Source organism: Syngnathus scovelli, chromosome 13 (assembly GCF_024217435.2).
Source record: "Syngnathus scovelli strain Florida chromosome 13, RoL_Ssco_1.2, whole genome shotgun sequence".
Classification (NCBI taxonomy): Eukaryota; Metazoa; Chordata; class Actinopteri; order Syngnathiformes; family Syngnathidae; genus Syngnathus; species Syngnathus scovelli.
The window spans coordinates 161,595-175,390 of NC_090859.1; the positions used below are offsets into that span (position 1 = coordinate 161,595).

At 56.0% G+C, this 13,796-nt stretch overlaps 2 non-coding genes and 5 pseudogenes across 2 annotated transcripts; all 7 read left to right on the forward strand.

The window, feature by feature from the left end:
• Positions 1 to 306: 306 nt before the first annotated feature.
• LOC125980289 (5S ribosomal RNA) lies at positions 307 to 425 on the forward strand (annotated as a pseudogene).
• A 634-nt stretch (positions 426 to 1,059) lies between these two features.
• Positions 1,060 to 1,178, forward strand: LOC125980228 (5S ribosomal RNA; annotated as a pseudogene).
• Positions 1,179 to 8,505: 7,327 nt separating this feature from the next.
• LOC125980231 (5S ribosomal RNA) lies at positions 8,506 to 8,624 on the forward strand (annotated as a pseudogene).
• An 846-nt stretch (positions 8,625 to 9,470) lies between these two features.
• On the forward strand, positions 9,471 to 9,589 carry LOC125980236 (5S ribosomal RNA). The gene has a single exon (XR_007485554.1). It is a non-coding gene; the product is annotated as a 5S ribosomal RNA (ribosomal RNA).
• Positions 9,590 to 10,220: 631 nt separating this feature from the next.
• LOC125980298 (5S ribosomal RNA) lies at positions 10,221 to 10,339 on the forward strand (annotated as a pseudogene).
• Positions 10,340 to 12,576: 2,237 nt separating this feature from the next.
• On the forward strand, positions 12,577 to 12,695 carry LOC125980243 (5S ribosomal RNA). The gene has a single exon (XR_007485558.1). It is a non-coding gene; the product is annotated as a 5S ribosomal RNA (ribosomal RNA).
• Positions 12,696 to 13,326: 631 nt separating this feature from the next.
• Positions 13,327 to 13,445, forward strand: LOC125980300 (5S ribosomal RNA; annotated as a pseudogene).
• Positions 13,446 to 13,796: the final 351 nt, after the last annotated feature.

Consider the following 13,796-nt stretch of genomic DNA (forward strand, 5'->3'; position numbering starts at 1 on the left):
AATAAATATATATAAATAGGATTAAATAAAATGATACGACTGGAATAAAAACAAATATAAACCACATAAAAATAAAAGTCACCATTACGTTGAATTATTGGGAGCACCGAGCTTGTTTCTCAGAAACGAGCCGGTCCCATCCAGGCGTAATCGGAGACAATGAAACCCGAAGTGGTTAAGGTTTGTCTTTTAATGCAGGATGCTTGGTCTCCATGTGCCGAAGCAGTTTTGAAGGCTTCATTGGCTCGCTCGCTAGTTTCAGGGGCGATTGTGTCTATAAAATGCAAAATGTTGGGTCACCTCACGGCTTACGGCCATACTACCCTGAGAACGCCTGATCTCGTCTTATTTCGGAAGCTAAGCAGGGTCGGGCCTGGTTAGTACTTGGATGGGAGACTGCCTGGGAATACCAGGTGCTGTAAGCTTTTTCTTTTTCTTATGTGCACTTCAATCGTTTAAGAAGCTATTTTTTACAACACCCATCACGAATGGCATCCGGAAACAGCAAGCCTAATTTAAACTCCGACATTGAAACTATAACACGAGTTTGAAAGCTATATTATGTGGTGACATCCACAGCATTGTAGTTAATTTTTTTACCGCTAGAGAGCAGACTATGTACAGTGAGCATGGCTCCCTGTGAACTCAAAGCAGCAGGCTTGACTTGTAAAAGAACCCAACACAACACTTCCATGAACTGTTTTTAAACTTTTCAAGGCATTTATTTTGATTCAGCAAAATGCAGGTCGCAACGGCAAATTCGTGCTACCGCATAAAAAGCTGTCAATAACTTTTCATGATAGCCATGTTTCCAGAAAACACCAAAAGCCTTGGAAGAAAGCCTGTTTCGGCCCTGGTTGTAAAAAAAACAAAAAAAAAAAAACAAAAGGGAAGGGTGACCGTCCGGGAATACCAGGTGCTGAAAGCCTTTTTTTTTTTTTTTTTTTCCCACGTCAATTGTGAAAGGAAACTTTTACCACAGCCATCAAGTCAAGCCGCTGCTTGGCAGTTTCAGGGGCGATTGTGTCTATAAAATGAAAAATTCTGAGCGGTCTCACGGCTTACGGCAATACTACCCTGAGAGCGCCCGGTCTCGTCCGACCTCGGAGGCTAAGCAGGGTCGGTCCTGGTTAGTACTTGGATGGGACACCGCCTGGGAATACCAGTTACCGTAAGCTTTTTTTTTTTTTTTTTTTTTCTTATGTGCACTTCAATCGTTTAAGCCAAGAACTTTTTACAGCACCCATCACGAATGGCATTCGGAAACTGCAAGCCTAGTTTGAACTCCGACACTGAAACTACAACACGAGTTTAAAACCTACATTGTGTGGCGACAGCCATAGCATTGCAGTTCACGTTTTTACCGCTAGAGGACAGACTATGTACAGTGAATAAAGAGCATGGCTCCCTGTGAACTCAAAGCAGCAGTCTTTACTTGTAAAAGAACCCAGCACAACACATTGCGCTTCCATGTAGTGTTTTTACCTTTTTCATGACATTTATTTTGATACAGCCAAATGCAGGTTTTGTGCACTTCACTTTTCCGTTGGGCATTCGCGTAGAACCCTATTCCAGTTACGGCCAGATTCTTTTAGACTAGTGGTCCCCAACCTTTCTTGCGCCACGGACCGGCTACGCGTCAGAAATATTTTTGCGGACCTGCCTTTATATATATAAATAAACAATAAATCTATATAAATAAATACTACATTTATAATAAATATATATACCGTATTTGCCGGTGTATTGGTCGACCTTTTTCGATCCAAAATCGACCGAAAAAAATTGACCTCGACTTATACACCGAGTCATAAAATTTAACTTCGTATTCATCGCTTCAAATATGATGGTAACCAAGGCCGTTTCTCATGCATCTCATTGTGCGTTGCACTTAGAAAATTTGAACCGGGCGGCGTGCGCGAGTGCGCGGCCCGCTGGAAGTCGAATGAGGCGCCGCGACCACCTCCGCGGTGCTTATAAACAGCCGATCCGCTCGGCGGGGGCTATTTTCGGCCACTTGGCTCGTGCGCACGGCCTCCCGGATGTGCCGGGCGGGTGCGCGAGCTCGCCGGCCGCCGGAAGTCGAATGAGGCGCCGCGACCACCTCCGCGGTGCTTATAAACAGCCGATCCGCTCGGCGGGGGCTATTTTCGGCCACTTGGCTCGTGCGCACGGCCTCCCGGATGTGCCGGGCGGGTGCGCGAGCTCGCCGGCCGCCGGAAGTCGAATGAGGCGCCGCGACCACCTCCGCGGTGCTTATAAACAGCCGATCCGCTCGGCGGGGGCTATTTTCGGCCACTTGGCTCGTGCGCACGGCCTCCCGGATGTGCCGGGCGGGTGCGCGAGCTCGCCGGCCGCTGGAAGTCGAATGAGGCGCCGCGACCACCTCCGCGGTGCTTATAAACAGCCGATCCGCTCGGCGGGGGCTATTTTCGGCCACTTGGCTCGTGCGCACGGCCTCCCGGATGTGCCGGGCGGGTGCGCGAGCTCGCCGGCCGCTGGAAGTCGAATGAGGCGCCGCGACCACCTCCGCGGTGCTTATAAACAGCCGATCCGCTCGGCGGGGGCTATTTTCGGCCACTTGGCTCGTGCGCACGGCCTCCCGGATGTGCCGGGCGGGTGCGCGAGCTCGCCGGCCGCTGGAAGTCGAATGAGGCGCCGCGACCACCTCCGCGGTGCTTATAAACAGCCGATCCGCTCGGCGGGGGCTATTTTCGGCCACTTGGCTCGTGCGCACGGCCTCCCGGATGTGCCGGGCGGGTGCGCGAGCTCGCCGGCCGCTGGAAGTCGAATTAGGCGCCGCGACCACCTCCGCGGTGCTTATAAACAGCCGATCCGCTCGGCGGGGGCTATTTTCGGCCACTTGGCTCGTGCGCACGGCCTCCCGGATGTGCCGGGCGGGTGCGCGAGCTCGCCGGCCGCTGGAAGTCGAATGAGGCGCCGCGACCACCTCCGCGGTGCTTATAAACAGCCGATCCGTTCGGCGGGGGCTATTTTCGGCCACTTGGCTCGTGCGCACGGCCTCCCGGATGTGCCGGGCGGGTGCGCGAGCTCGCCGCCCGCCGGAAGTCGAATGAGGCGCCGCGACCACCTCTGCGGTGCTTATAAACAGCCGATCCGCTCGGCGGGGGCTATTTTCGGCCACTTGACTCGTGCGCACGGCCTCCCGGATGTGCCGGGCGGGTGCGCGAGCTCGCCGGCCGCTGGAAGTCGAATGAGGCGCCGCGACCACCTCCGCGGTGCTTATAAACAGCCGAGCCGCTCGGCGGGGGCTATTTTCGGCCACTTGGCTCGTGCGCACGGCCTCCCGGATGTGCCGGGCGGGTGCGCGAGCTCGCCGGCCGCTGGAAGTCGAATGAGGCGCCGCGACCACCTCCGCTGTGCTTATAAACAGCCGATCCGCTCGGCGGGGGCTATTTTCGGCCACTTGGCTCGTGCGCACGGCCTCCCGGATGTGCCGGAGAGGTGCGCGAGCTCGCCGGCCGCTGGAAGTCGAATGAGGCGCCGCGACCACCTCCGCGGTGCTTATAAACAGCCGATCCGCTCGGCGGGGGCTATTTTCGGCCACTTGGCTCGTGCGCACGGCCTCCCGGATGTGCCGGGCGGGTGCGCGAGCTCGCCGGCCGCTGGAAGTCGAATGAGGCGCCGCGACCACCTCCGCGGTGCTTATAAACAGCCGATCCGCTCGGCGGGGGCTATTTTCGGCCACTTGGCTCGTGCGCACGGCCTCCCGGATGTGCCGGGCGGGTGCGCGAGCTCGCCGGCCGCTGGAAGTCGAATTAGGCGCCGCGACCACCTCCGCGGTGCTTATAAACAGCCGATCCGCTCGGCGGGGGCTATTTTCGGCCACTTGGCTCGTGCGCACGGCCTCCCGGATGTGCCGGGCGGGTGCGCGAGCTCGCCGGCCGCTGGAAGTCGAATTAGGCGCCGCGACCACCTCCGCGGTGCTTATAAACAGCCGATCCGCTCGGCGGGGGCTATTTTCGGCCACTTGGCTCGTGCGCACGGCCTCCCGGATGTGCCGGGCGGGTGCGCGAGCTCGCCGGCCGCTGGAAGTCGAATGAGGCGCCGCGACCACCTCCGCGGTGCTTATAAACAGCCGATCCGCTCGGCGGGGGCTATTTTCGGCCACTTGGCTCGTGCGCACGGCCTCCCGGATGTGCCGGGCGGGTGCGCGAGCTCGCCGGCCGCTTTAAGTCGAATGAGGCGCCGCGACCACCTCCGCGGTGCTTATAAACAGCCGATCCGCTCGGCGGGGGCTATTTTCGGCCACTTGGCTCGTGCGCACGGCTTCCCGGATGTGCCGGGCGGGTGCGCGAGCTCGCCGGCCGCTGGAAGTCGAATGAGGCGCCGCGACCACCTCCGCGGTGCTTATAAACAGCCGATCCGCTCGGCGGGGGCTATTTTCGGCCACTTGGCTCGTGCGCACGGCCTCCCGGATGTGCCGGGCGGGTGCGCGAGCTCGCCGGCCGCTTTAAGTCGAATGAGGCGCCGCGACCACCTCCGCGGTGCTTATAAACAGCCGATCCGCTCGGCGGGGGCTATTTTCGGCCACTTGGCTCGTGCGCACGGCCTCCCGGATGTGCCGGGCGGGTGCGCGAGCTCGCCGGCCGCTGGAAGTCGAATGAGGCGCCGCGACCACCTCCGCGGTGCTTATAAACAGCCGATCCGCTCGGCGGGGGCTATTTTCGGCCACTTGGCTCGTGCGCACGGCCTCCCGGATGTGCCGGGCGGGTGCGCGAGCTCGCCGGCCGCCGGAAGTCGAATGAGGCGCCGCGACCACCTCCGCGGTGCTTATAAACAGCCGATCCGCTCGGCGGGGGCTATTTTCGGCCACTTGGCTCGTGCGCACGGCCTCCCGGATGTGCCGGGCGGGTGCGCAAGCTCGCCGGCCGCTGGAAGTCGAATGAGGCGCCGCTACCACCTCCGCGGTGCTTATAAACCGCCGATCCGCTCGGCGGGGGCTATTTTCGGCCACTTGGCTCGTGCGCACGGCCTCCCGGATGTGCCGGGCGGGTGCGCGAGCTCGCCGGCCGCTGGAAGTCGAATGAGGCGCCGCGACCACCTCCGCGGTGCTTATAAACAGCCGATCCGCTCGGCGGGGGCTATTTTCGGCCACTTGGCTCGTGCGCACGGCCTCCCGGATGTGCCGGGCGGGTGCGCGAGCTCGCCGGCCGCTGGAAGTCGAATGAGGCTCCGCGACCACCTCCGCGGTGCTTATAAACAGCCGATCCGCTCGGCGGGGGCTATTTTCGGCCACTTGGCTCGTGCGCACGGCCTCCCGGATGTGCCGGGCGGGTGTGCGAGCTCGCCGGCCGCTGGAAGTCGAATGAGGCGCCGCGACCACCTCCGCGGTGCTTATAAACAGCCGATCCGCTCGGCGGGGGCTATTTTCGGCCACTTGGCTCGTGCGCACGGCCTCCCGGATGTGCCGGGCGGGTACGCGAGCTCGCCGGCCGCTGGAAGTCGAATGAGGAGCCGCGACCACCTCCGCGGTGCTTATAAACAGCCGATCCGCTTGGCGGGGGCTATTTTCGGCCACTTGGCTCGTGCGCACGGCCTCCCGGATGTGCCGGGCGGGTGCGCGAGCTCGCCGGCCGCTGGAAGTCGAATGAGGCGCCGCGACCACCTCCGCGGTGCTTATAAACAGCCGATCCGCTTGGCGGGGGCTATTTTCGGCCACTTGGCTCGTGCGCACGGCCTCCCGGATGTGCCGGGCGGGTGCGCGAGCTCGCCGGCCGCTGGAAGTCGAATGAGGCGCCGCGACCACCTCCGCGGTGCTTATAAACAGCCGATCCGCTCGGCGGGGGCTATTTTCGGCCACTTGGCTCGTGCGCACGGCCTCCCGGATGTGCCGGGCGGGTGCGCGAGCTCGCCGGCCGCTGGAAGTCGAATGAGGCGCCGCGACCACCTCCGCGGTGCTTATAAACAGCCGATCCGCTCGGCGGGGGCTATTTTCGGCCACTTGGCTCGTGCGCACGGCCTCCCGGATGTGCCGGGCGGGTGCACGAGCTCGCCGGCCGCTGGAAGTCGAATGAGGCGCCGCGACCACCTCCGCGGTGCTTATAAACAGCCGATCCGCTCGGCGGGGGCTATTTTCGGCCACTTGGCTCGTGCGCACGGCCTCCCGGATGTGCCGGGCGGGTGCGCGAGCTCGCCGGCCGCTGGAAGTCGAATTAGGCGCCGCGACCACCTCCGCGGTGCTTATAAACAGCCGATCCGCTCGGCGGGGGCTATTTTCGGCCACTTGGCTCGTGCGCACGGCCTCCCGGATGTGCCGGGCGGGTGCGCGAGCTCGCCGGCCGCTGGAAGTCGAATTAGGCGCCGCGACCACCTCCGCGGTGCTTATAAACAGCCGATCCGCTCGGCGGGGGCTATTTTCGGCCACTTGGCTCGTGCGCACGGCCTCCCGGATGTGCCGGGCGGGTGCGCGAGGTCGCCGGCCGCTGGAAGTCGAATTAGGCGCCGCGACCACCTCCGCGGTGCTTATAAACAGCCGATCCGCTCGGCGGGGGCAATTTTCGGCCACTTGGCTCGTGCGCACGGCCTCCCGGATGTGCCGGGCGGGTGCGCGAGCTCGCCGGCCGCTGGAAGTCGAATGAGGCGCCGCGACCACCTCCGCGGTGCTTATAAACAGCCGATCCGCTCGGCGGGGGCTATTTTCGGCCACTTGGCTCGTGCGCACGGCCTCCCGGATGTGCCGGGCGGGTGCGCGAGCTCGCCGGCCGCTTTAAGTCGAATGAGGCGCCGCGACCACCTCCGCGGTGCTTATAAACAGCCGATCCGCTCGGCGGGGGCTATTTTCGGCCACTTGGCTCGTGCTCACGGCCTCCCGGATGTGCCGGGCGGGTGCGCGAGCTCGCCGGCCGCTGGAAGTCGAATGAGGCGCCGCAACCACCTCCGCGGTGCTTATAAACAGCCGATCCGCTCGGCGGGGGCTATTTTCGGCCACTTGGCTCGTGCGCACGGCCTCCCGGATGTGCCGGGCGGGTGCGCGAGCTCGCCGGCCGCTGGAAGTCGAATGAGGCGCCGCGACCACCTCCGCGGTGCTTATAAACAGCCGATCCGCTCGGCGGGGGCTATTTTCGGCCACTTGGCTCGTGCGCACGGCCTCCCGGATGTGCCGGGCGGGTGCGCGAGCTGGCCGGCCGCTGGAAGTCGAATGAGGCGCCGCGACGACCTCCGCGGTGCTTATAAACAGCCGATCCGCTCGGCGGGGGCTATTTTCGGCCACTTCGCTCGTGCGCACGGCCTCCCGGATGTGCCGGGCGGGTGCGCGAGCTCGCCGGCCGCTGGAAGTCGAATGAGGCGCCGCGACCACCTCCGCGGTGCTTATAAACAGCCGATCCGCTCGGCGGGGGCTATTTTCGGCCACTTGGCTCGTGCGCACGGCCTCCCGGATGTGCCGGGCGGGTGCGCGAGCTCGCCGGCCGCTGGAAGTCGAATGAGGCGCCCGACCACCTCCGCCGTGCTTATAAACAGCCGATCCGCTCGGCGGGGGCTATTTTCGGCCACTTGGCTCGTGCGCACGGCCTCCCGGATGTGCCGGGCGGGTGCGCGAGCTCGCCGGCCGCTGGAAGTCGAATGAGGCGCCGCGACCACCTCCGCGGTGCTTATAAACAGCCGATCCGCTCGGCGGGGGCTATTTTCGGCCACTTGGCTCGTGCGCACGGCCTCCCGGATGTGCCGGGCGGGTGCGCGAGCTCGCCGGCCGCTGGAAGTCCAATGAGGCGCCGCGATCTCCTCCGCGGTGCTTATAAAGTGCCGATCCGCTCGGCTTGGAGCTATTTCCGGCCTCCCGTTGGTGCCGGGCGGCGTGCACGAGCTCGCCGGCGGCGATCTCCTCCGCGGTGCTTATAAACAGCAGCAAAGCTTTTTCTTTTTCTTATGTGCACTTCAATCGTTTAAGAAGCTATTTTTTACAACACCCATCACGAATGGCATCCGGAAACAGCAAGCCTAATTTAAACTCCGACATTGAAACTATAACACGAGTTTGAAAGCTATATTATGTGGTGACATCCACAGCATTGTAGTTAATTTTTTTACCGCTAGAGAGCAGACTATGTACAGTGAGCATGGCTCCCTGTGAACTCAAAGCAGCAGGCTTGACTTGTAAAAGAACCCAACACAACACTTCCATGAAGTGTTTTTAAACTTTTCAAGGCATTTATTTTGATTCAGCAAAATGCAGGTCGCAACGGCAAATTCGTGCTACCGCATAAAAAGCTGTCAATAACTTTTCATGATAGCCATGTTTCCAGAAAACACCAAAAGCCTTGGAAGAAAGCCTGTTTCGGCCCTGGTTGTAAAAAAAACAAAAAAAAATAAAAGGGAAGGGTGACCGTCCGGGAATACCAGGTGCTGAAAGCCTTTTTTTTTTTTTTTTTTCCCACGTCAATTGTGAAAGGAAACTTTTACCACAGCCATCAAGTCCCGCCGCTGCTTGGCATGGTTTCAGGGGCGATTGTGTCTATAAAATGAAAAATTCTGAGCGGTCTCACGGCTTACGGCAATACTACCCTGAGAGCGCCCGCTCTCGTCCGATCTCGGAGGCTGAGCAGGGTCGGGCCTGTTTAGTACTTGGATGGGAGACCGCCTGGGAATACCAGTTACCGTAAGCTTTTTTTTTTTTTTTTTTTTTTTTCTTATGTGCACTTCAATCGTTTAAGCCAAGAACTTTTTACAGCACCCATCACGAATGGCATTCGGAAACTGCAAGCCTAGTTTGAACTCCGACACTGAAACTACAACACGAGTTTAAAACCTACATTGTGTGGCGACAGCCATAGCATTGCAGTTCACGTTTTTACCGCTAGAGGACAGACTATGTACAGTGAATAAAGAGCATGGCTCCCTGTGAACTCAAAGCAGCAGTCTTTACTTGTAAAAGAACCCAGCACAACACATTGCGCTTCCATGTAGTGTTTTTACCTTTTTCATGACATTTATTTTGATACAGCCAAATGCAGGTTTTTTGCACTTCACTTTTCCGTTGGGCATTCGCGTAGAACCCTATTCCAGTTACGGCCAGATTCTTTTAGACTAGTGGTCCCCAAACTTTCTTGCGCCACGGACCGGCTACGCGTCAGAAATATTTTTGCGGACCTGCCTTTATATATATAAATAAACAATAAATCTATATAAATAAATACTACATTTATAATAAATATATATAAATAGGATTAAATAAAATGATACGACTGGCATAAAAACAAATATAAACCACATAAAAATAAAAGTCACCATTACGTTGAATTATTGGGAGCACCGAGCTTGTTTCTCAGAAACGAGCCGGTCCCATCCAGGCGTAATCGGAGACAATGAAACCCGAAGTGGTTAAGGTTTGTCTTTTAATGCAGGATGCTTGGTCTCCATGTGCCGAAGCAGTTTTGAAGGCTTCATTGGCTCGCTCGCTAGTTTCAGGGGCGATTGTGTCTATAAAATGCAAAATGTTGGGTCACCTCACGGCTTACGGCCATACTACCCTGAGAACGCCCGATCTCGTCCGATCTCGGAAGCTAAGCAGGGTCGGGCCTGGTTAGTACTTGGATGGGAGACCGCCTGGGAATACCAGGTGCTGTAAGCTTTTTCTTATGTGCACTTCAATCGTTTAAGAAGCTATTTTTTACAACACCCATCACGAATGGCATCCGGAAACAGCAAGCCTAATTTAAACTCCGACATTGAAACTATAACACGAGTTTGAAAGCTATATTATGTGGTGACATCCACAGCATTGTAGTTATTTTTTTTACCGCTAGAGAGCAGACTATGTACAGTGAGCATGGCTCCCTGTGAACTCAAAGCAGCAGGCTTGACTTGTAAAAGAACCCAATACAACACTTCCATGAAGTGTTTTTAAACTTTTCAAGGCATTTATTTTGATTCAGCAAAATGCAGGTCGCAACGGCAAATTCGTGCTACCGCATAAAAAGCTGTCAATAACTTTTCATGATAGCCATGTTTCCAGAAAACACCAAAAGCCTTGGAAGAAAGCCTGTTTCGGCCCTGGTTGTAAAAAAAACCAAAAAAACAAAAACAAAAGGGAAGGGTGACCGTCCGGGAATACCAGGTGCTGAAAGCCTTTTTTTTTTTTTTTTTTTCCCACGTCAATTGTGAAAGGAAACTTTTACCACAGCCATCAAGTCAAGCCGCTGCTTGGCATAGTTTCAGGGGCGATTGTGTCTATAAAATGAAAAATTCTGAGCGGTCTCACGGCTTACGGCAATACGACCCTGAGAGCGCCCGGTCTCGTCCGACCTCGGAGGCTAAGCAGGGTCGGGCCTGGTTAGTACTTGGATGGGAGACCGCCTGGGAATACCAGTTACCGTAAGCTTTTTTTTTTTTTTTTTTTTCTTATGTGCACTTCAATCGTTTAAGCCAAGAACTTTTTACAGCACCCATCACGAATGGCATTCGGAAACTGCAAGCCTAGTTTGAACTCCGACACTGAAACTACAACACGAGTTTAAAACCTACATTGTGTGGCGACAGCCATAGCATTGCAGTTCACGTTTCTACCGCTAGAGGACAGACTATGTACAGTGAATAAAGAGCATGGCTCCCTGTGAACTCAAAGCAGCAGTCTTTACTTGTAAAAGAACCCAGGACAACACATTGCGCTTCCATGTAGTGTTTTTACCTTTTTCATGACATTTATTTTGATACAGCCAAATGCAGGTTTTGTGCACTTCACTTTTCCGTTGGGCATTCGCGTAGAACCCTATTCCAGTTACGGCCAGATTCTTTTAGACTAGTGGTCCCCAACCTTTCTTGCGCCACGGACCGGCTACGCGTCAGAAATATTTTTGCGGACCTGCCTTTATATATATAAATAAACAATAAATCTATATAAATAAATACTACATTTATAATAAATATATATACCGTATTTGCCGGTGTATTGGTCGACCTTTTTCGATCCAAAATCGACCGAAAAAAATTGACCTCAACTTATACACCGAGTCATAAAATTTAACTTCGTATTCATCGCTTCAAATGTGATGGTAACCAAGGCCGTTTCTCATGCATCTCATTGTGCGTTGCACTTAGAAAATTTGAACCGGGCGACGTGCGCGAGTGCGCGGCCCGCTGGAAGTCGAATGAGGCGCCGCGACCACCTCCGCGGTGCTTATAAACAGCCGATCCGCTCGGCGGGGGCTATTTTCGGCCACTTGGCTCGTGCGCACGGCCTCCCGGATGTGCCGGGCGGGTGCGCGAGCTCGCCGGCCGCTGGAAGTCGAATGAGGCGCCGCGACCACCTCCGCGGTGCTTATAAACAGCCGATCCGCTCGGCGGGGGCTATTTTCGGCCACTTGGCTCGTGCGCACGGCCTCCCGGATGTGCCGGGCGGGTGCGCGAGCTCGCCGGCCGCTGGAAGTCGAATGAGGCGCCGCGACCACCTCCGCGGTGCTTATAAACAGCCGATCCGCTCGGCGGGGGCTATTTTCGGCCACTTGGCTCGTGCGCACGGCCTCCTGGATGTGCCGGGCGGGTGCGCGAGCTCGCCGGCCGCTGGAAGTCGAATGAGGCGCCGCGACCACCTCCGCGGTGCTTATAAACAGCCGATCCGCTCGGCGGGGGCTATTTTCGGCCACTTGGCTCGTGCGCACGGCCTCCCGGATGTGCCGGGCGGGTGCGCGAGCTCGCCGGCCGCTGGAAGTCGAATGAGGCGCCGCAACCACCTCCGCGGTGCTTATAAACAGCCGATCCGCTCGGCGGGGGCTATTTTCGGCCACTTGGCTCGTGTGCACGGCCTCCCGGATGTGCCGGGCGGGTGCGCGAGCTCGCCGGCCGCTGGAAGTCGAATGAGGCGCCGCGACCACCTCCGCGGTGCTTATAAACAGCCGATCCGCTCGGCGGGGGCTATTTTCAGCCACTTGGCTCGTGCGCACGGCCTCCCGGAGTTGCCGGGCGGGTGCGCGAGCTCGCCGGCCGCTGGAAGTCCAATGAGGCGCCGCGATCTCCTCCGCGGTGCTTATAAAGTGCCGATCCGCTCGGCTTGGAGCTATTTCCGGCCTCCCGTTGGTGCCGGGCGGCGTGCGCGAGCTCGCCGGCCGCGATCTCCTCCGCGGTGCTTATAAACAGCAGCATGCGCACGGCCTCCCAGAATTTGAACACATTTCGTCAATAAATTTCGCATATTGAATTTTGAAGTTTAATATAATGCAACAATTGAGCTCGACTTATACAAAGGATATATCATAAAATCGTAAATTTCCGTCGAATTTTAGGTGGTCGACTTATACACCGAGTCGACCTGTACACCGGCAAATACGGTAAATACGATTAAATAAAATGATACGACTGGCATAAAAACAAATGTAAACCACATAAAAATAAAAGTCACCATTACGTTGAATTATTGGGAGCACCGAGCTTGTTTCTCAGAAACGAGCCGGTCCCATCCAGGCGTAATCGGAGACAATGAAACCCGAAGTGGTTAAGGTTTGTCTTTTAATGCAGGATGCTTGGTCTCCATGTGCCGAAGCAGTTTTGAAGGCTTCATTGGCTCGCTCGCTAGTTTGAGGGGCGATTGTGTCTATAAAATGCAAAATGTTGGGTCACCTCACGGCTTACGGCCATACTACCCTGAGAACGCCCGATCTCGTCCGATCTCGGAAGCTAAGCAGGGTCGGGCCTGGTTAGTACTTGGATGGGAGACCGCCTGGGAATACCAGGTGCTGTAAGCTTTTTCTTTTTCTTATGTGCACTTCAATCGTTTAAGAAGCTATTTTTTACAACACCCATCACGAATGGCATCCGGAAACAGCAAGCCTAATTTAAACTCCGACATTGAAACTATAACACGAGTTTGAAAGCTATATTATGTGGTGACATCCACAGCATTGTAGTTAATTTTTTTACCGCTAGAGAGCAGACTATGTACAGTGAGCATGGCTCCCTGTGAACTCAAAGCAGCAGGCTTGACTTGTAAAAGAACCCAACACAACACTTCCATGAAGTGATTTTAAACTTTTCAAGGCATTTATTTTGATTCAGCAAAATGCAGGTCGCAACGGCAAATTCGTGCTACCGCATAAAAAGCTGTCAATAACTTTTCATGATAGCCATGTTTCCAGAAAACACCAAAAGCCTTGGAAGAAAGCCTGTTTCGGCCCTGGTTGTAAAAAAAACAAAAAAAAAACAAAAGGGAAGGGTGACCGTCCGGGAATACCAGGTGCTGAAAGCCTTTTTTTTTTTTTTTTTCCCACGTCAATTGTGAAAGGAAACTTTTACCACAGCCATCAAGTCCCGCCGCTGCTTGGCATGGTTTCAGGGGCGATTGTGTCTATAAAATGAAAAATTCTGAGCGGTCTCACGGCTTACGGCAATACTACCCTGAGAGCGCCCGCTCTCGTCCGATCTCGGAGGCTAAGCAGGGTCGGGCCTGGTTAGTACTTGGATGGGAGACCGCCTGGGAATGCCAGTTACCGTAAGCTTTTTTTTTTTTTTTTTTCTTTTTCTTATGTGCACTTCAATCGTTTAAGCCAAGAACTTTTTACAGCACCCATCACGAATGGCATTCGGAAACTGCAAGCCTAGTTTGAACTCCGACACTGAAACTACAACACGAGTTTAAAACCTACATTGTGTGGCGACAGCCATAGCATTGCAGTTCACGTTTTTACCGCTAGAGGACAGACTATGTACAGTGAATAAAGAGCATGGCTCCCTGTGAACTCAAAGCAGCAGTCTTTACTTGTAAAAGAACCCAGCACAACACATTGCGCTTCCATGTAGTGTTTTTACCTTTTTCATGACATTTATTTTGATACAGCCAAATGCAGGTT